The sequence below is a fragment of the Sapajus apella genome, unplaced genomic scaffold (assembly GCF_009761245.1).
Source record: "Sapajus apella isolate SASKATOON/1434 unplaced genomic scaffold, GSC_monkey_1.0 scaffold20, whole genome shotgun sequence".
NCBI classification, from domain to species: domain Eukaryota; kingdom Metazoa; phylum Chordata; class Mammalia; order Primates; family Cebidae; genus Sapajus; species Sapajus apella.
This window is the reverse complement of record NW_022436960.1, coordinates 17,444,382-17,466,534: the sequence shown is the minus strand read 5'-3', so window position 1 is coordinate 17,466,534 and position 22,153 is coordinate 17,444,382. Positions and strand designations below refer to the sequence as shown.

Sequence of the window (22,153 nt, the reverse complement as noted above, 5' to 3'; positions counted from 1 at the left end):
GTATTGAACACTTGATGTGTTAAGAGGGTAGACAGCATATTACATGTTCTTACTATAATAAAATGAACACTTAAAAAAGAATACTTAAAATGAGCATTTTATAATCCTGATAAAACTCACTTATATTTATGTGCCAATTCTTACACAGTTTAGGAATTGAAAATATGGTATTTTGATACAGATATGTAAATACATGAGGTAGATATATATGTACACACACACACAGATCTTAAAGTAAAAAGGAAAAAATAAAAAGGGTCTTATTTTAGCTTTTTGTTTTAGCAACTGAAATTTTAATGCCAATCAGGCAGATTCTCATGGGCACGGTAGACATGGAATCAATTTAGTAGTGATCCCGTTATTTGTACAGTGGGGTCATGATATTTCTCAAAGTCAGAAGAAAGAAGTTCGCATCCAAAAGGCTGACATGGGAGGATAAGCTGGTTCTCATTGAGCTTAGGTGGAGCTGGTTTTCCTTTATATATCAGTATATATTCCCCTGCTTGACCAGAGGGAAATTATATGCTATTTTATGCACAATTATATACTATTTTCTACAACCAGTATCTACCTTAATATTTAGCTCTTGGCTACATATTCAACAAAGGTGTTGCAATTGCCCATTTCACCATCAAACGAGGAAGCTTGGTTTTACTTTGTTTTCAAAATGATACTTGAAAACACACACACTAGCACTTACATACACACACTAGCACTTACATTCTTTTAACATTTCAGGAAGTGGGCATGAGTAGGTTTTAGCCTTGAAACTGCTTTGTCATCCAGTTTGTATCTGGCTAAGGAATGGAAAAACAAAAAGAAAAGAAAGCAGAGCTCATCTTGATCACTGTAATTGGCACCGACAGCAGACACCAGTGTGCCAATAGCTCCAAAGAATTCCTACGCAAAAGCTACTTCAGCTGTCCGAGATTTTCCCGATTTGTTTTGTTTGCACATTTGATGTATAATCTTGTGGTTTGGCCCTCTTCACCACCTAAAACAGAAAAAACATATTCAATCCCTAGGTCATTTCAACTGGAACTTGCTCTTCAAGTTCCAACTATGTCAACAAATTAAAGGACTTGATCATGGAAATTCTTTTTCTAAGTGAACACTTTGCCGTTCCTCAAATCCTGCTGCAGGTTCAGCAGACACATGCGAACAGCCTCTTTAGATGTGGTCACCATTGACAGCTCAAAAGAACCAAATCAAAACCCTGAAGGCTTCACATAAAAACTCATCTTTGGAAGAAGAGCTCGCGTTTCAAAGATGATATTAATACGAGAATATTTTTTCGCATCCTGCTTTAGCTTAAATTTCTTGTGATTAAATATTACCCACAATGCTGTATTGTCTAATCACCCAGTGAGTGAGATGTCTGGAATTTTGATGGTGAATGATGAAGAAATGTTCTGGGGGACTACTTTTATTTCATCTTCCTTTCTTATTGATGATGATGGGATTAGAGTAAAATATTGTAAAACGAACCAAGTATGACTATTCGAGTACTGAATTTTATTTTCTTAATGCTTAATACTATTATCAACTTAAAATAGGCACCTGTTTTTGTGGTCTCTTATAGTTTCTTTTTTCTCCTTATAGCTTGTTAAGTGAAAGGTAGATGGGCATTAATATTACTAAAAATAATAAAAATACTTCCAATTCAATAAGCATTTTGATAACTGGATGAAGGGCTTTGCTTGGATTGTCCCTTGTGGTACCCTCACCTACCCTTCAAGGTAGGTATGCTGTGTTATTGATAGTGTTACTCAAAAAAGACTTGGTCTTCTAGAAATTCAGTGACTTGATCCAGGTCCTATCACTAGCTCAGCTTTTTTAATTTTTACTTTTTGTGGGTACGTAGTAGGTCTATATATTTATGAGGTACATGAGCTGTTTTGACACAGGCATGCAATGTGAAATAACCGCATCATGAGAATGGGTTATATCATCCTCTTAAGGATTTATCTTTTGTTTTACAAACAATCCAGTTATACCCTTTGAGTTATTTTAAAGTGTGCAATTATTATTCACCATAGTCACCCTATTGTGCTGTCAAATAGGTCTTGGTCCTTCTAATTTTTTTTTCTACCCATAAAGCATACTTACCTTTCCCCCACCCCAGCCCCCTACTACCTTTCCCAGCCCCTGGTAACCATCTCTCTATTCTATAAGTCGATGAATTCCATTGTTTTGATTTTTAGATTTCACAGACAAATGAGAACATGATGTTTGTCTTTCTGTGCCTGCTTTATTTCACTTGACATAGTGATCTCTAGTTCCATTCGTGTTGTTGGATGCATGACAGGATCTCATTCTTTTTTGTGCCTGAATAGTACTCCATTTTTTTTTTTAATCCATTCATCTGTTGACGGACACTTAGTTTGTTTCCAAATCTTGGCTATTGTGAACAGTGCTGCCACAAACATGGGGGTGTGGATATCTCTTAGATGTACAAATGGCAAACATTTTCTTTCTTTGGAGTATATAGCCTATAGTGCAATTGCTGAATTGTATGGTAGCTTAATTTTTAATATTTTGAGAAACCTCCAAACTGTTCTCCATTGCAGCTGTACTAATACACATTCCCACCAACAGTGTACAAGGGTTCCCTTTTCTTCACATCCTTGCCAGCATTTTTTATTGCCTCTCTTCTACATATATTTTAAATGGGGTGTGATGATATCTCAATGTAGCTTTGATTTGCATTTCTTATTGATCAGGTGTTGAATACATTTTCATATGCCTGTTTGCCATTTGTATGTCTTCTTTTGAGAATTGTCTATCCAAATATTTTAACCATGTTTTGATTGGATTATTAGCTCTTTTCCTATAGTCATTTGATCTCTTTATAGAAGTTTGTCATTAAGCCTTGGTCAGATAGATAGTTTGCAAATATTTTCTTCCATTCTGTGGCGTGTCTCTTCACTTTGTTGATTGTTACCTTTGCTGTGCAGAAGCTTTTTGAATTGTGATCCCCTTTGTCCATTTTTGCTTTGGTTGCCTGTGCTCAAGAAATTTTTGCCCAGACCAATGTCCTGGAGATTTTCGAATAGGTTTTCTTGTAGTAGTTTCACCCTTGAGGTCTTAGATGTAAGTCTTTGATATATTTTGAATTGATTTTTATAGATGGCAAGAGATACAGGTGTATTTTCACTCTTCTGCATATGGATATCCAGTTTGCCCAGCACCATTCATTGAAGAGACTGTCTTTTCCCCAGCATATTTTCTTGGCACTTTTGTCAAAAGTAAATGCACTGTAGGTGTATGGATTTTTTTCTGGATTCTCTATTTGTTCCATTGGTCTGTGTGTCAGTTTTTATGCCAGTACCATACTGTTTTGGTTACTATAGCTCTGTAGTATAATTTGAAGGTAATGCGATTCTCCAGTTTGTTGTTTTTGCTCAGGGTTTTTTTTTTTTTTCCATAACACTATGGACCTTTTGAGCTCTTTGTTGTAGGATGATATGCTGTGTATCGTATGGGATTTTGCAGCATTCATGGTCTCTACCCACCAAATGACAGTTGCATCCCCAGTCGTGACTATCAAAAATGCCTCCAACATTGCCAAATTTCCTTGGGGTGCAAGCAGTGAGGCAAAACTGCTCCTGTTAGGATGACTTTGCTAGTTACGTGACAGAACCTGGGAATGCCTTAGAGGAATTCTCTTCCTCTTAACGCATGTGCTGTATAATACCTGTCTTCTTGTCTCTTCTGTTTTTTCATCTGAACATAAGAGTTTAGAACTTGAAAAACCAATCACTAATGTCTGCTTGTTCATCAGGTGAAGTGCATTGATAAATACTTCCTTTTCTTTTTGTGAGTATTGTAAATAAAAGTTGTGTAGAGAGCCATGTATTGTGAAAGCAGTAGGATTTGCACAGTATTTTGGATGAAGAGGGCCAGAATAAGCTTTTTAAATTTAATTTAGTTTTTATTTTATTATGATGGAGTCTCATTCTGTTACCGAGGCTGGAGTGCAGTGGCGTGATCTCGGCTCACTGTAACCTCTGCCTCTGGAGTTCAAGCAATTCGCCTGCCTCAGCCTCCCAAGTAGCTGGGACTACAGGTACACACCACTATGCCTGGCTAATTTTTGTATTTTTAGTAGAGATGGGGTTTCACCATATTGGTCAGACTGGCCTCAAACTCCTGACCTCAGGTGATCTGCCTGCCTCGGCCTCCCAAAGTGCTGAGATTACAGGTGTGAGCCACAGCATTTTTTTAAATTGCTGACCCCAGTTTCCTAATTGTGTGCTTGGGATATGCAGTAGTTACATGTTCAGAGTCAGACATCTAATCATTATTTCCTCTGAACTGTTGAGTGGCCTTGAGTGCGTCACTAAATCATTTGTGCTTCTTCGTTGTCTTTTTGGGGGAGCAAACACCATCTTCTACTGTAATACCTTTTACTTTTGAATTTGGAGGGTAATATTATAGTAACTGCAAAACTCTTTGAAAGGAATTCCAAGATATCCAATTCATTGAAAAGCAAAGACAATTTTTGGAAAAAGGAAACATTGTTCATTGGAATTAATTTTGGAGCTGAAATAGTTCATTTGTCAGCCATCAATATTCAAGATACTATTAGAAGAAAGCCAGGAGGTAGCAACAGAACCCCTTTCTGAGCCATTTTCTCAGGGAATTCTCAAGCCTTGGAGTCACTGAGGATTGGGTTAATACAAAACCATTGTAGAAAAACTGAATGAAAGCGTGCTTCAGTAATGACTGGATGTTGGTGCCATCCATTCATTTCATAGAAGCTGAGGACATATTTTGCCCTTTTCCAGTGTAGATATGTTTGAAGTACATTGTCCTGTGGGAATGCCTTCTCCCAATTAGAAATTCTACAATGGAAAAAAGACTTGGCTTCTGAAGTTCTAAAGATGGTTAGGCAGTGGACAGACCACAGCCCTGCCTCCTGCTTGAGAAAGTTACAGAGCAGTTTCTTATTGAGCACTTGAAATGTAGCTTAGGTGGCTGGGAATCCCATCACCTCAAGCCTGCAAAATAGCCATCAAATTGCTTTTGCCAATTAGTACATGAAACAGCTGAGAATAAAACAAATCTCCATGTAGCTAGGGCAGTAGGCAACTAAATGTTTCTTCTTAACTGCTCTTGATTTATTGAGTGACAGATGTACGTGGCTACCTAATTTATAAATGAGGTGGTGTTTTGTCTGGTGAACACATAGCATATTTATTGCTTAATAAATATTTCATGAGCTAAGCCCTGACTCTTACGGATATAGGGAATAAAGAGTCATTATGCTTATATAGAATGCTGTATAATTTTAATATGCATTTATGTCATTGTTTTAAACACATAAGCAGTCAAGAAATGAATAACTCACTCAACGAAGTTGAAATTAACAAAGTAAATTACAAATTGACTTTAAAAGTGTCACATTAAATATTTTTTTACATAGTCGCTGATTTCACTCTGCCTGCAGTGGATCATTAAAACAGATGTGATAGGAAGAAAACAAAGAATATTTCATAATTTTTTTTTTTTAAGAAAACAAGTAATAGGATAAAGATGGCTTTTTTTCTGATGACAGAAGAGAAAATAGAAAAACAAGAAAATGACCCCGAAAAAGGAATGAGGTCGCTCCTTTCTTGTGCTCATTACATCCCAAAAACAACATCCTGATTTTTCTCCTAATCTGGTAGCAATTGGGCTGCAAATTGGGGGACGCCCGGTAAATGGAAGCCTCCACTCTCCTTCTGTTTTTATCAGGTGGGTAGAACTGGTAGACCATCCTGATTGGTGATAAAAGTACATCAACTCTAAGGACAAATGGAGCCTAGTAGTGCAAAGAAATAACAGCATTACTTGCCCAGTAAAAACCTGGAGTCAGCGGGGTGCTCATGCCTGTAATCCCAGCACTTTGGGAGGCCGAGGTGAGTGGATCACCTGAGGTCAGGAGTTTGAGACCAGCCTGGCCAACATGGTGAAACCCTGTCTCTACTAAAAACACAAAAATTAGCTGGGAGTGGTGGTGGGCTCCTGTAATCTCAGCTGCTCAGGAGGCTCCAGAGAATAGCCTGAACCAGGAGGCAGAGGTTGCAGTGAGCCAAGATTGTGCCACTGCCCTCCAGCCTGGGCAACAAGAGCAAAACTCCGTCTCAAAAAAAAGAAAGAAAAGAAAAAGAAAACCTGGAACCACATGATTTCTGTACCTGTTCATACAGGATACCATGCAGATTATAATGGGATATCTGGAGCTGGAGAACATTCTACATTGTTGGTTCCATATGCACCCAGCCTTCTTTGTAGTCAATCTGTAATATTTTCAGATTACATAAATGTGTAACAATATTTTCAAATAATATTTTCAAATCAGTGGATTGATGAAAATACAGAAAAGATGTCTTCATCTACTGCACACTAAGTCTCAATTAACATTTGGATATGGTTCAAATTTTCTTTTCTTCATAGGCTAAGTAATTGCCACCAGGTTAAACTGTTTCTTTAAGACCATTTAGGTTAACTACGAAATAAAAAAGGAAAAGGACATTTTGCTAGATGTTTATATAATATTTTCTAGATTAACTTTTAATTTTTTTGAAGCATGGGTGGCTTTCAAAAGGTTAATTTTAGACTTCTGAAGATTTTCAGATTTTTCTACAATGTCTTTGTGCCCAATTCTTTATGACTTTTGAAATTCCATGAAATTAACTGCTGTCTCTTGCACATAATGTTTAAACTCTTTTTCTCAGACCTCAGCTTCTGGCTGCAGGGCCAGTAGGGTTAATTTAGAGCTTGTCATACCTTTCATATGACTCTTCCTTACATATGATTGAAATTCTGTTGATTCGATAATATTTAAAATGTGTTGAGCCCAAATCTGTAAGTGCCACTAGGGTTTTGAATGCCACGTACTTTCCCAGGATAAGAACCAAGGTATTGTTAGGTATTTATAGTTTACCTCAGAGCCGATGAATAATGTTTTACAAATTCTTGACTCTTTACATCATTACCAACCTTCAGCTATTCATTTTGGCTCTTTAGCATTGTTCATTGTCTCTTAATTACCTGGGCTTTTTTTATCCCTTTAATTGAAATAATTTTATACCTGGCTCTGAGCATTAAAGGTACTTAGCATCTGATTTCTTAAAATTACATTTTTATGCAATCCCAGCATTTTGGGAGGCCAAGGCGGGCAGATCACTTGAGGTCAGAAGTTCGAGACCAGCCTGGCCAACATGGTAAAACCCCGTCTCTACAAAACAATATAAAAATTAGCCAGGCATGGTAGTATGTGACTGTAATCCCTGCTACTCCAGAGGCTGAGGCAAGAGAATTACTTGAGCCCAGGAGGCAGAGGTTGCAGTGAGCCAAGATCATGCCACTGTACTCCAGCCTAGGTGACAGAGTGAGACTCCATCTCAAAATATATGTATATATATACATTTAAAATTCCTAATCACCTTATATATTGTGGATCCTAGCATTTATCTACTCATTTAGAATATTCAGGTCCAAGTACTTCGTAATAATTTGTTTTCAAATCCATTAAAATAAGTATTATTTAATAATATTAAGCATACACAAAGCATATAGTAACTGTTATTGCTTAAATATTAAATGCTTCCAGTTAAGAGGCAGGAGGAAAAATTGTGTAGGCCTTAGTCACTATGGCTAGGAAGGCCTGGAGGTTTGTGTTGTGTGTGGAATGTGTGTGCACGTATCTTTGAGTTTGGTTTTGTGTGAGTGAGTAGAACTTTATCAAATAGCTCCTCCCAGATATGTGTGTGTACCGCTCCCTCATGCTTGTAAGCCTCAACTCACATACCCTAGGTGAGGCTTAGCTTGACCAGCTATTGAAACCTTGGCCCTTCACCACACACTCTAAATTTCTCTTACCCCAGTAGGTACTCAGTAAACATTTGAGAAGTTTCTCCCTGACCTCGAAAAGAATGAGTGTCTTTGGAGTTGTTTTAATCTCACTGCTTTGCAGTTGAGAAACACATGTTTTGGTACTTTTGAATCTGAACCCTTCTCCTATTTAATTTTTCTATAATCCTGATAAAAACTAAAGTTTACTTAATGGAGCTGACTGTTGAAAAACGCAGGGGTTAGGAACACCAACCTCTGCACAGTTGAAAAATCTGCCCTTACATTTGACTTCCCCAAAACTTAACTACTAATAGCCTATTGTTGAGTGGAAGCCTCACCGATAACATAAATAGTTGATTAGCACATATTTTGTATTTTATATGTATTATTGACTGTATTCTTACAAAAAAACAGACAAAATAAAATATTATTAAGCAAATTATAAGGAAAATACATTTACTATCCATTAAGTGGAAACGGATCATGATAAAGTTCTTCATCCTCATCATCTTCACATTAATAAGCTGAGGAGGAGGAGGAAGAGGAGGGGTTGGTCTTGCTGTCTCAGGGTGGCAGAGATGGAATAGATGAAGGATGTAGAAGGGGAGGCAGGAAAGGCAGGTACATTGTAAAAAAAAATATAAGTGGACCTTGATTGTTCAAACCATGTTGTTCTAGTGCCAGCTATACTTCTTTACATGCCCAAAGTCATTAACTAATAAGAGATGTGTGTTAAAAGTTAGAAAGACCCTGAGCTTTGGGAGTCACATAATCCCAGGATCAAGTACAGATGTTTACCGTCTGTATAAATTTAAGCAAATTTATTTACTTTTCATAACTTTAGTTTTAAAATAAATCTCACAAATGGGTTAGTAATAATGACCTACAAGAATTTTGTGATGATTAGCAGTAAGATGTAAGAAAATGCCTGACAAGGTGCTTGGCATTGAGAAGGTGCTCAGTAACTGATATGCGTACATTTCAAGTATATATGTGTGCTTGTTTGTTACGTATGTGTATACACACACAGCTATGAGAAATCATGGATTCCTTTCACAGATGTGGAAGAAAGAACCTTTTGAAGTCTATATGTAAAGAGCTTAGGAATTAATGTCCTGCCTTTATCCAAGGTATAACTGTTTTCCATGTTCAAAGGGCATTGATAAGATTAATATTCAAAATTTTCTTTGAAGCCCTGATACAGAAGAACCTGGAAGTAGAACCCATAGCTCATTCTATAGGAGAATAAGTTCTCAACATCGAGTAACAGGCTCAGTGGGAAAACTAGGCCATTTCTGGTTTGCTTTGTTTTCTTGACTTCACATGTATATTTTCTTGGTTCTGTGAAGAAGATTTGGAAGGGTTCAGTTGACGGGCAAGAAGTGATCGTGTTTCTTGGTCTGTTGCTTGGAGTTGAGCTGTACAAGTCCCCTGGGGCAGGTTTGGAGGTCTTTGAGATTTCTGCAGTTGGAATTGGGCTGGTTTTCATTCCGATTCAGACAGGCTGTGTGGCTGCATCTCTCAGGAAATCACAGTTCATTTTTTGACTATCCAGGAAGAGCCTTTTAAAATACTGATGCCCAAAAAACAAACAATGACTCCCTACATAGGGCAAGGAGGCCGCATCTCACCCAAGGGCCAGGAAACAGGCGCCTCTGAACCTTTGCCATTGTTTGTTTTCACACGTTATCTTCTCTTCCAGATCTGGAGACTGACACAGAAACTGCCCTCACGGATTTAGGTGCGGTCCATTAAATTACCACCAGTACTCATCTTCACAAGAATCTTAAATAGAATCAGGCATCTCTGTAAATACTCAAACAACTGGACATACACTTTTCATGTTCTTCTGTTTTCTTTTCTGAGGAGCTCCAGCACATTTGTTAGCTATTTGTCATGTTACGCCTTCTGCAATCATGGACCAAACCAGAGCTTAGACACTAACGTAAGGCAGGTTTTTTATTTTTGAATATGGAGAAAGGATTTTAATGTGGGAATTTATTTTCTGGAATTGTCCAATGTACAAAGAGATAAAATAATTTCAGAGGTAGAGATTCTAAAGTAATTGAACCCATCATTTTGCTAAGGACTTTTTTTTAAAAAAAATTTTCATTGTTTAAACTCTTTTTGCCTATCAAGATAGTACCTGGGAGAAATCAGATTTTTCACAGGTGAGCAGTTACCATGCAACTGGCAGAGATGAGAACATGCTAGTTGTGCCTTGCTATGGAGTGTGTTGATTTTCAATTGATTTTAAGCATACTTTAAATGGTAATGAGAATACTGAGCCTGGGAGAGAGCATATGGCCTTAACGATTTGATTCTCAGAAAGCAAGCAAATATTTTAAAATGATAGAGTTTCCTGAGCGTCAAAGTCAAGGTGAAAGCTGAGTGTTTGAATGACAGAAATGATTTCTTCTTTATTATTTTTAGCTATGCCTTTATTATATTTTATTGCGTTGAGATGAAAAAAATAAAGAGGAACACTAGCGTTTGCTATCCGAGTTTGGATCAAATTAAATACGACATAAGGCTTTGCTCAAAAGATATGACAACTTTGGTGCTTTTGAACTCAAATCATCCTTTCAAACAAAATTTAATATGAAAAAGTCAATTAAAATATAATAAGGAAAAATGTAGCTCAAGGAGTTGGAAAATGAGAGAATATTTATCAGGGCATGAGAGAAAGATGAAGAGAAATATAAGCTGTTTGGGCATGAACTGCATTTATCTATACAATACTCCATACATATTATCTTATTAACTAAGAGAGGTATATGAGTAAAGGAGAGCAGCCATTTAGAGAACCTCGATTTCTTTATGAGAAAATACATCAGATAGGTGTCATTATAAGTTTGTCTTTTTATTTGTTCTACCTGATTTTGCTGGCTGAGGTTCCCAGCTAAATGGCAAAGTCTGTGAGCTTATTTTTTTCTTAAGTTGCTCTATTTTCTTGATTAGAAGCTTGATACTGGAAGTAACAAGACGTGGTCAATTTTTTTTTTTTTTTTTTTTTTTTAAGATAGAGTTTCACTCTTGTTGCCCAAGCTGGTGTGCAATGGTGCGATTTCCGCTCACTGCATTCTCCAACTCCCGGGTTCAAGCAATTCTTCTGCCTCAGCCTCCTGAGTAGCTGGGATTACAGGCACCCACCACCACACTCAGCTAAGGATGTGGTCAACTTTAAGATATTTATTGGGTTTAAACGACTTGTGAGGAGTCAGTCAGTTCAGAGACACAATTATTTCTACTATGGAAATCTAAAAACATGAGTGAATTATGTAGAAACGTGTGGCTTAAAATTGTATACTGATAGACTTTACAGCTGAGTGGGACTGCTGAGATGATGTATTCTACTGGCTTTCCTTTATACCAGCGAAGTGATTTATTTACAGTCATAAACCTAATTGTCTGAGGTTGGGAACTCATCTGAAATGATCTCAGTTTCAAACTCTTTTCTAATGGCTTGTCTATACTTGTCACTATTTCCTTTAGTTGTTTCACTCAAAACTGTCAATCTAGTCACTTCACATAGACACGTCGTAAGTCTAATGATGAAAATAATGATTACCATTTACTGAGCAATTACTCCATTCCAGCCATTTACTAAGTACAAACTTTGCGTAAGTAGTCTCATTTAATCTTTATAACCTTGTTGCAAGGAGATTTTGGATCAGAGTAGTTACATGATTTGCTGCATATTTGCCCACAGCTCATTAATGGCAGAGGAAGTGTTCGGACATACAAGTCTGTCTGACAACATTTCAGAGAAAAGGGAAGGATGGAGTGAGAGTTGGGTGAATTGTGTTTCATTCATCAGGGAATTAAACAGATCTCTTAACTGAATAAAGGCATTCTACTGGAATTCTGAACTTAGATTTTCAAGTGATTTTCGGGTGCAGTGCACAGTGATACCAGATACTGGGAGCAGGTTGAGAAAACCAAGTCTTCTCTATCAGCCTTATCAGCACTTCAGGTCCACTGAAATCATCGTAGTGCTTGGCTTCTGATGGTGATGTTCTGATGCTCTGAGAAGTTCTTCAGAAGTTTTTGTGATTATAGAACTACTTCTCAGTTGGACCTCATAGGATTTTCAAGCTGAAAGAAACCCTTGACATTATAAAATTCCTCTTGTTCCTGTTGTGGTTTTAATACGCAAGCCTAGATAAATGAAGTGACCACATATACAGTTAGTGACAGAACTAAGACAAAGAATTCTTTGGAATTCAAGGGTTTACCTCTTTGTACTATTCAGACAGACTCTCTTTAAAAAGCTATGTGTGTGATAGTTTTAATGGTATGCAACATATTTTATATAACTGTGCATTAGGATGAAATAAGAGAAATGGGATTTTAAGATGACAAGTGCTGCAAACAGCTTTTGGTCCTATGAAATACTGTAAACTCAATAGCCTAAAAGTATTTGCAAGGTCGGAAATGGCCATATTTTGGCTGCTGCCTCTCTAAACCACTCTCAAGAACAATCTTGTAAGATTGTTCAAAGATACAACACAGTGCTCTTCCTAATCCTTAAAGCAACCTTGTAAAGTAGGCATTGTTGTTCATATTTACTGGGAGAAAAGTGTGAACCAGTGAAGTTAAATTACTTTCCACAGTATCATAAAGCTAATCACTAGAATGTTCAGAAATTGAACACTGGTTTCTTGAATGTGTTGCCCTCCATACCACACTGGGTTGATGAAAGAAGTTTTAAGTTAGTCTAATAGTGCCATGTTCAACTAAACAAACTTATGGTAACTTAGCCATTAATTAATCTTTAATCAGTTCAATTCGTGATTCTCTTTCTGTGTCTTTTCTTTCCTCCCTCCCTCCTTCCTTCTTTCCTCTTTTCCTTTCTTCCCTTTATCAGTTGATTAAGAAATTATATGTGTATTTTACAGGTGACGAAACCAGGCCACAGGAAGATGAAGTAATTTTTCCAGGGTCACATAGCTAGGGAGGGGTAGGTCTGGAATTTAAATCCAAGATCCAAATAAAAAGGCTGCATACAGCCATGGAAATGTTAAACATTATTGTCGTAGGCAGTAGAAATAAAAGTTGCTAATAGGACAATATATGATGGGCACAATGATACTTTCAGAATATCGTCTACAAGTAATTGATGGTGATTTAGAGACTGGAGACAAAGAGATGTAAGGCAAGTGCAGTTCAGCTCATTTATGGGGGTAGCTATAAATCAAGGAGGAGAGGCATGTGAGCGATGTTGTAAAAGAAGAATTGACCTCACTAATGATTCATCTGGGTGATAAGAGGAAGTAGTAGGAGCCAGCATCGGCCTCTTTACTGTAATAAAAGATGTTGATGCTGTTGGTCAAAATGGAGAAGTCAGAAAAAGAGCTTGAAAGATTTGGTTTGAAGTTCCAGATGGATGTGTGGGTGTACCCCTGGGTTTGGAAATACAGGGCTAAATTTCTGATCAAAATGCTCTAATTGGGTTAAAGATTTGGGATCCAGTTTTATAAGATTAAAGTGGTATCATTTAATCATGTACATTTAATTTGTATACTGAGAAAGAGGTGTTTGGAAATAGAACTATGAGGACTGCCCACTTATCTGTGCAGGGAAAGGTGTGGTCAGAAAAAGGAAGTCTCTGACGGGACATCAAAGAAACTGCTGGAGGTTAGAGCTTGGGGAAAGGAAATGTGGTCAAGAGTATCCTTGCAAAGCCAAAGGAATATTGCAAGAGACCATTAGAATTTGTATTATGAAATCATATTGTGGACTTTTTTGAAGTTTCAAAGGTATTTCAGGATAGTGTAAGCTGGATTACAAGGAGCCAGGGAGTAAGAAATAGAGACGACATAATTTACATGGAAGCAAAAATAAAGCTGGAGTGGGAGCTTGGAGAACTTCCAGTGCTGGGAAAGAGTTTTTGGAATAGTGAAGACCTGATCCTCTTTCTCATCAGAGAAGACCTGGTTGGGGGTTGAGTCTGTGACTTACGCATTATGCTGCACAGAGTGTGCTATCCATTCCAACTGCTCAGTAGATGTTTGTTGAATGACAAGGTTAGTCTTTATCAAGCCAGGAGATAGATACTACTTTCATTTTATATTTTGTAAAAAATCGTAGGAGTAAATAAGCAAATGGAAGTCATGTCCTGCAGTAACAGGAGGGTGAGAGGGAGATTAGATGAGGGGCACGAGCTTAACCTCAGAAATGAGAAGGTTTAGTTGTTAACCAGGTAGGGACTAAAGACAGGAAGCAATAAAGATGTAGGGATGGAAGCTTTCGTGCTGTAGGATGGGATAGAAGGGTGACGCAGTGTGGAAGAAACCAAGTGGAAGAATGTTGTCCTGGGCAGGCCCTAAACTGGCAATCCAAGCCATCAGGGCCAGGTTGGACTCACCATGGACTCATGGACCATTGTTGAGCCATTTTTTAAGCATTGTTTACAAGCCTCTTTGAACTTCAAATGACACAGCACGATCCTAATAAACAGGTTCTGGAACACAGCCAGACTTCCAGGACTAAAATTATGCCCAGCATCACCAATTCCCTGGGGAGACCACAGACCTCTGGATAATGGAAGACAGCAGGCTGTCCTAGCAGCTGGTGAATGGCAAGCTGCAGTGGATTAATGGCTTAGGGAGCAAAGCCCTGAAGACCTTCCCAGCCCACAGGAAAAAGCACAACACTAGAGTCAGAACACTTGGGTTTGAATCCCAGCTCTGCTCCATGCTAACTAGACAAGCTTGAGCAAAGTCCTGCTACTTCCTGAGCCTCAGTTTGGTCACTTATAAAATGAGACCGATGATGATACTTGCCTTAGAGAGATGTGAGGATCAACAAGATGCATCAGAGAAAACTTCGTAAATTCTCTGCAAATATTAGCCTTTAAAATAATTATAATTGTTACTAGTAAAGTCACAGAGATGTGGTTGGCTATGAAAGAGTCCTAGCAAAAGAGTTCTAGGAATATTAAGAATAAGTACGAGCACACCAGCTGCCCTGTGTCTGATGTACCCTGCTCAAAAATTAGAATTTTTTCCTTGAGGTCACTGTGGAATGTTTGGAATATCAGGTTCTAGAAATAGTTGCTCCTTAAAGTCAGGTGGAAGAGTACATTGCCTGCCACCATCAACAGTGATTTATTGATCTGTATGACAGAACAGCCCATTTCACAATAGAGAATTGCTTTTTAACCATATCTAAGCCTGTGATACAATTTGTTATTACTTATTTATAATGAAGGGTAGTAAAGTGTCTGCTTAGATATATATGGCTTATAAATGCATTTGCATATCTATATTTACATATATACTCTCATACATACGTACAGCCTGTAAATACGTACATAAATATACACGTATATTACACAAAAATACACATATAACTACTTGATTGTCTTTGCTGTCTCCTAACAAAGCAACCTATTCAAATTCAGTTTCTCAAAGTAGCTATTTTGCTAACACAACCTTAGAGTAGTCCCTTTGCTCCGACTTGGAGTTGCCACTGCAGAATTATTCCTGGTACACTACTGGCTTGGCTCCCTGCTCAGCTTCTCAATTGGAAGGCGATATGGCACTTCCGATTTTATTAAAGCACCCTGGAGCTCAAAGAACAAATTGGAGAAGTCAGGATTGATTACATTATGTGCTCTCTTTGTCTTTCTCAGGGTTTGTTCAAAGCCAAGTTAGAGTTTTCAAAGCCAGAGTGGCTGAATGGAGTTCTATACTCAGCACAGGGAATTATGATTTGGCAAAAGTTCCAATTATGAAGAGTGAAATGGAAAGAGTGGGTGTAATTTTGCTTTAGGAACTGTGCCTTCACATCAGTGACTTTTGCTCTGTTAACTGGATGGATCTGGCAACTTATTAGGAAATAAGTTGCTTGAATGTCATAGACGGATAGTGTACCCTTTGATGCATGTGAATTCTTTGTGTAGGGACCCTTCATTTCTGTTTAAAATGGAACAAATAAGCCATTTGGAGGAGGTACTGCAGAGAAATCTACCATAACCCCCAAATAATGATTACCTCTGTTTTAGGGTTTGGGTTTTTTGTTGTTGTTGTTCTGTTTTGTTTTTTGTTTTTGGAGGATAATTGGTGATAATTTCCTTCTCTACAACTGAGGGGGAATAATGTGAAAAGTATAAATGAAGTTTATCTCAAATGCCCTGTTCTCTTCAAGTTTTTCAGATATTCCAGTTAAATAGGATCTCTCTTTTTGTACCTGGGTATAATTTTATTGATACATCTATGGCATGTATGACCTCTGCCTTAAATTATTAATTGAGCCATCGTCCTGGTCTTCCTCTCTCCTAAATAATATGCAAGCAAGGACTTGAACTGATTTATCTCTGAATTCTCTGAAGGTAGTTGGTACAAGCTACTACAGAGAACAATGCCTACAGAGCTCTCTGCAGAGAACAGTAGATAGAGGACCCTTTGTGTCTGTGGCAAAGAGGAAAGTTGAGGTTCTGCGCATCAATTATGAAGGGGAAAAAAAGATGTGTCATGAGGCTTAATAGAGTAATGGGATTGACTGAATAACTGATAGCCTCAAAACCAGCATAGAAAGAATAGCTGTGTCTCACTGCTTATTGCTGAGTGAGGCTTTCTGATGAGGACCAGATAAGGTCAGATAAATAACTTCTGATAGTAGATGATGGGATTTCCTCTTCATTCTTTTCTTTTTTCTTTTCTTTTCCTTTCTTTCTTTTTTTTTTTTTTCTTTTTTTTTTCTTTTCTTTTTTCTGTCACATATTGTTAGGTAATTAAGGATTACCCTGGATTGAGGCCAGGCTTGGTGACTCGCTCCTGTAATCCCGGCATTTTGGGAGCCTAGGTGGGTGGATCACTTGAGGTCAGGAGTTTGAGATCAGCCTGGCCAACATGGTGAAATCCCATCTCTACCAAAAATATAAAAATTTGCCAGTCATAGTGGCATGTGCCTGTAGCCCCTGCTACTTGGGAGGCTGAGGCTCAAGAATCGCTTCAACCCGAGAAGTGGAGGTTGCAGCAAGCCAAGGTCTCTCACCTCTGCGCTCCAACCTGGGTGACAGGGCAAGACTCTGTCTCAAAAGAAAAAAAAAAAAATTGGGAATGGAGAACAGATCAGAGATGAAATGTTTACGTATTTCTGGGTAACATAAGGTAGCTTTTCTTTGTGTCTTGAGGGTGCCATTTTTACTGTGTTAAAACATGACTGCTTTCATGGAAGCCCATTTCTGTTGCTTTCTTCAATAGCCTTTTGATGTGCTGAAGAACTTCAGGAAGCCATCCTACTTAAATTAATCCATCCCCACCTGTCTTACTAGTTAGTAAAAACATTCTCTTGGAGTGTTGTTGCTTATGGGGTCGGAAATTGTCACGTATTTTAAGATTGGAAATGTGCTTAACTGTAATCAGCTTTGTCTCCTTTCATGCTGGTGGGTGGCATGAAGCCCAGGAAAGATAAGTGACGTGTTTGCATCAGTGGAACATTTAGAAGTAAAATCTTGACTTCCTCACTCTTATCCAGATCTTCCTTTACTTATACCTATTTCCTCTGTTTTCCACGTTTATATATTGCCTGGTAATCTCCAATATCCTCATTTTATTTACGTGCCTAGATTGCAAATTTACTGAGGACTCAAATCATATATTTGACTTATTTCGAGCTTTCACCATCTAGCCCAAGTCTTTGAACATTATAATTCACAGTAGTATTGTTCACTTTAAGGATTGATGATTGCCGTGGGCTGCATTTGTTTTCATAAATTGCTCTGGGTGAAGAAATTGAGAGAGAGAGTTGGAAAACTCCACCAAAAAAGAAAAAAAAATCAGAAGCAAAATAAATAGGCCTAGGACTGTTTTTAAAACTGAGAAGATTTTCTTTTTGTTCTTATTGTTTTTGAAATTGGACTAATGGTAGAGGGAATAAAAGGATGCAGATAAACTAAATTGCTCTAAATAGCTGTAGTTCATAGCAGTGCTAAAGAAATACCTTCAAAGAGTGCTTAGAAAATGGGAAAGAAATTAGTCTTTCCTGCTGCGTGTGTTGGCAGAGGGGCGAAGTGGGTGGGGGTTAGGATGGAAAATAGGAAGACATTTGGTCCTCCCAGCCTAATCTGGCTGTCACTCCTTTTAGTGCTGACATGGTTCTTTGACACGATGAGTTCGGAATCATCACAGGTCACAGAGAAGATGCCAGTAAGAATTCATAGTCCTTCTGGGACCCAACTGCAGTGAACCTGATAAATAATTCAGGGAGTTAGAAGTGCCTTGGTATGGAAGACTTTAACTGAGCGATTTTATCTTTTCTTTTAATATCATCTCAGGCCTTTCCAGCTAATTTGATTGAAACCTACATTTCCCTACACCCCCTCTTTCTATTGTCACAAAAGACCACTTAGGGAGCCCAGAGTTCTGTTTCCTCTCAGGTACGTTGTGCTTTCAATAACACGGAAATATAGTTGGAGATTGGGAGCAGAATTAAGCCAGTAATGGCAGCTTCCTCCTGTGATACTCAGCACTTTCGCTTGAGTTTTTGCCTAAAAAAGTCACAGATTTTCCAAGATTTTAAGGCTGATAGAACCATGATATACCTTTGAAAACTTACATAGTATACAAGTTACCTAATATCAGACATAATTGGGACAGTTACTTCAGTTAAATTAAGAAATCGTAAAGATATTTAATAATAACTTGTACACAGAAAATTAAATTGGACATTAATTGGCCAATCTTTTGACGTAGAGCTCAGTTTTCTTCTGCATACTTCCATAGCACTGATTGAATTCATATTATTTTCTCCCCCAGAAACGTCAACTCTGACTTCCAGTTTGCTTTCTTATGTCACTGAAGATTCTGTTTTCCCCCCTTCCCTCTCCCACCCTCCTCCAAATAACTAGCAACTTTAACTAACTTGCATTCATGATTTTTTCTGAACCATTCAAGGAAGTTTTCATATTATGAAAAACTCCTTTTTGTACCCCTCATACTGCCTGACCAAATATTTATTTATATTATATAATTATAGTTAAAAGGTGGAGGTGGCACCATATACTTAGGGACTCTTGGTGAGCACAGAGCTCAATGGTGAAGACAACTGCTTGGGGGTAGTAGAAGAATACTGTATCAACCACTAACATGCAGTGTGTCACGGGCCAATGTATTTTGCTGACGGTGTGAGAACACAGTGTTTTCCGTGATTAAGTGGCATATTGGTAGGAAATTTTTGGCTACATATATCCCACCTACCTGTAATCTTGGGAAAGTCACTTAAACACTTGATGCCTCAATTTCTACATCCCTAAAATGGCAATGTAATATTTACTACACAGTATGGCCATGAAAATTAAATTAGGTAACAGATCTCAAGCACATGGCATGATGTATTGCACGTGGTACTCTGCATATGTTAGCTGTTTTTGTTGTTGTTGTTTGTCTGTTTGCTTTTGAGACAGAGCTTTGCTCTGTCACCAGGCCAGAGTACAGTGGTGCCATCTCAGCTCACTGCAACCTTCAACTCTCTGCTTCAAGCAATTCTCCTTCCTCAGCCTCCCAAGTAGCCGGGATTACAGGCACGCGCCACCACGCCCAGCTAATTTTTGTATTTTTAGTAGAGCCGGGGTTTCACCACGTTGTCCAGGCTGGTCTTGATCTCCTGACCTCGTGATTCTCCAGCCTCTGCCTCCCAAAGTGTTGGGATTGCAGGCGTGAACATCCGCGCCCAGTTGTTCTTCTTATTTCCATGCTTGGTAGTCTATGACAGTGTCTCTCAAACTTTTTGCATTATTGCACCCCACCCCACCCCCACCACCATCCACAGGAGATTGCCTAGATTTTTTTTTCTAAAGGTTGCCTTCCCTCATGACATTTTAATACTACAGAACTACTGTGTATCTGTAGTTGAACTATAGCCACCTGGAGGGACACAATTCTCATAATAGCTAAGATTTTTTTTTTAACTTCCTTTTTCCAAGAACCACCTTTTATCCCACGGGGGAAGACACCATATGCTCATCGGGAATGCACAGTCTATTGGATTACGGATGATTGTGTTCTTCCTCAACGCAAGGCATCAGAGCACCATGTTAGAGGAGGGTTGGCTTTATAATGTGGGATTGAGCAAGTTTTGACCCGAGAGTCATGCTCCCTTCTCCCCTGGAACTTTTCCTACCGAGATGGAAGCTTAGATTTGGGAGCCATTGGTGCAGAGGGTGCAGGAAAGTATTGATGCACATCAGTGATTTTTAGAGTCTGGGAAAGCAATTAGAGGTAGGCGATATTACTTTTCTTACCACTTAGGAGCAGTTTTCATTTTTGTTAATGGATTGTCATTGAAGATTCGAAGTCATTATTCATTGAACAGAAAAGTAGGGAGTAAGTGGATTCTTGCAACAGCCAGGGGTGGGATCACAGTCCCTGGGAAAACAAAGTTTGCACCTCCAAGAAGAAGAAATGCTTTTGGGGAGGCCTGGAAGCTGAGATTAAATTCAAAGTGAATGTCTAGAAGAAGGACTTGCCTTCAGTTTACAAACAAATTTGCTTTGCAGTCCTTCTACGAGAGTTGGGTATGAGTGAGCTGTTTCTTAATCACCTTGTGTTGTAATTAGTTTTGGCATGCTCATCTTATGTATTATGCATTTTATGTGCTTTCTACTATATTAGGAAATCAAGCGTCTCTGTATGAGTCAGCTCAGATGCCTGAACAAAGTACCACAGGCTGCACAGATTTGGTGACTTTAACAACAGAAAAGTATTTTCTCTCCATTCTGGGGCTTGAACAAGCTATCAGCAGGATCAGTTTCTTCTTAAACTTTTCTCCTTAGATTGTATTAATAGATAGCTGTCTTCTCTTCTCTTGGGTCCTTGCATGGCCTTCACTCTGTGTATATCTGTGTCCTGACCTCTTCCTGTACAGACACTAGTCATATTGGATTAGCCCCCACCCTAAAGACTTTAACTCAGTGCTCTCCTAAAAGACCCTATCTCCAAATATAGTCATATTCTGAGATACTGGAGTTAGGAATTCGACATATGAATCTGGTGTGGGAACAGTTTATTCCGTAACAGTTCACTGCCTGTCATGTAGTTTTTGCTTGATAAATTGTTTGGTTTTTTTTTTTTTTTTTTTTTTTGACAGAATTTTGCTCTGCCACCCAGGCTGGAGTGCAGTGATGTGATCTCGGCTCACTGCAACCTCTACCTCCCGGATTCAAGCAATTCTCCTGCTTCAGCCTCCCAGGCAGCTGGGATTACAGGAGCCTGCCACCATGCCTGGCTAATTTTTATATTTTTAGTAGAGATGTGGTTTCACCACGTTGGCTAGGCTGGTCTTGAACTTCTTACCTCAGGTGATCCGCCTGCCTCAGCCTCCCAAAGTGCTGGGATTACAAGCATGAGCCATGGTGCCCAGCTGATGAATGATTATTGAATGAGTGAATAAACAGATGAATGGATGGATGGATTTTTATTTAATTGTGGTAAATCTCTGGAATTATTAATTCTAGCAACATTCGTTAAGTCATGTTTCTTAAAGTTTTTATATTTCTTCCTCCCTGAAGATACACTTAAGCGATAACATTCTTCAGCGATGTTTCTGTTTATTCAGGAAGTGTGCATGACTCTTCTCTCCTTGGAAGCAGGTCTCCTCCTCATGTGACAAGCTGCTGCTCTCAGTAGGGCCACCCAAACATATGCCAGGGTCCTGAGCAAGAACAAGTGGATAGGCCTGCTTTAGATCTACTTTTTCAAAAGTTACAAATCTCATTAGCAAGTTATTTAAAAAGTGTAGGCACTTTGCCTATTGTGACCCATTTGCCTTTCAGAATGTCCCAGAGGCCAGGCAGATTTGACTGTAGAATTCTCAAACTCCACCAAGTACAGAACGGAAAGTGGCAGTGCAGAGAGAACTGGTCCCAAGTCTCTTACCTTCCCACTGAGGTTCTGTCCTGAACCCAAAGAGGCTTTGCACATACACCCCAGCTCTGCGCTGCTCCTTCCTCATCTAAACAAGCTCAGAGGTGTCAGTGGAGAGGTCCTCCAGGGCCCTGTGAGCAAGTGTCAGCCAGGAAATTCTGGAACCTGGGTACACAAGACAGCCTCAAAGGAGGAGTGTAGGCTTTGGATGGTCACAGCTCTCTGTGTTCCTTGGCCTGTTAGGAGGAGTGTGGTTTGTAGGTCTAATGATGGTACTGTGGTCAATTTCAGCTTTTTCAGGAACTCTCACTGGTTTTGAGATTATTTCCGTATTCTGAATTCCCTGAAGAATAATCAAGAGAGTTGGGGAGGCAGAACATTCGGAGAAAACACCAGAGTCAGAACTTAGCCACATCCAAAAGTTCATGGAAGTGGCTGTG

At 38.7% G+C, this 22,153-nt stretch overlaps 1 protein-coding gene across 4 annotated transcripts in view; it reads left to right on the top strand.

Annotated features, from left to right (window-relative positions):
- The window catches only part of FLRT2 (fibronectin leucine rich transmembrane protein 2), a 101,588-nt gene that overhangs the window by 58,929 nt on the left and 20,506 nt on the right, over positions 1–22,153 (top strand). Inside the window, exon 1 of one of the 4 annotated variants that reach the window (XM_032287704.1) lies at positions 8,485–10,013. The exons of the other annotated variants lie outside the window; for them this stretch is intronic. The gene's annotated coding sequence lies outside the window, so the exon portion shown is untranslated. Of the gene's footprint in view, positions 1–8,484; positions 10,014–22,153 lie in introns of those variants that run through there. 4 annotated transcript variants of the gene reach the window in all.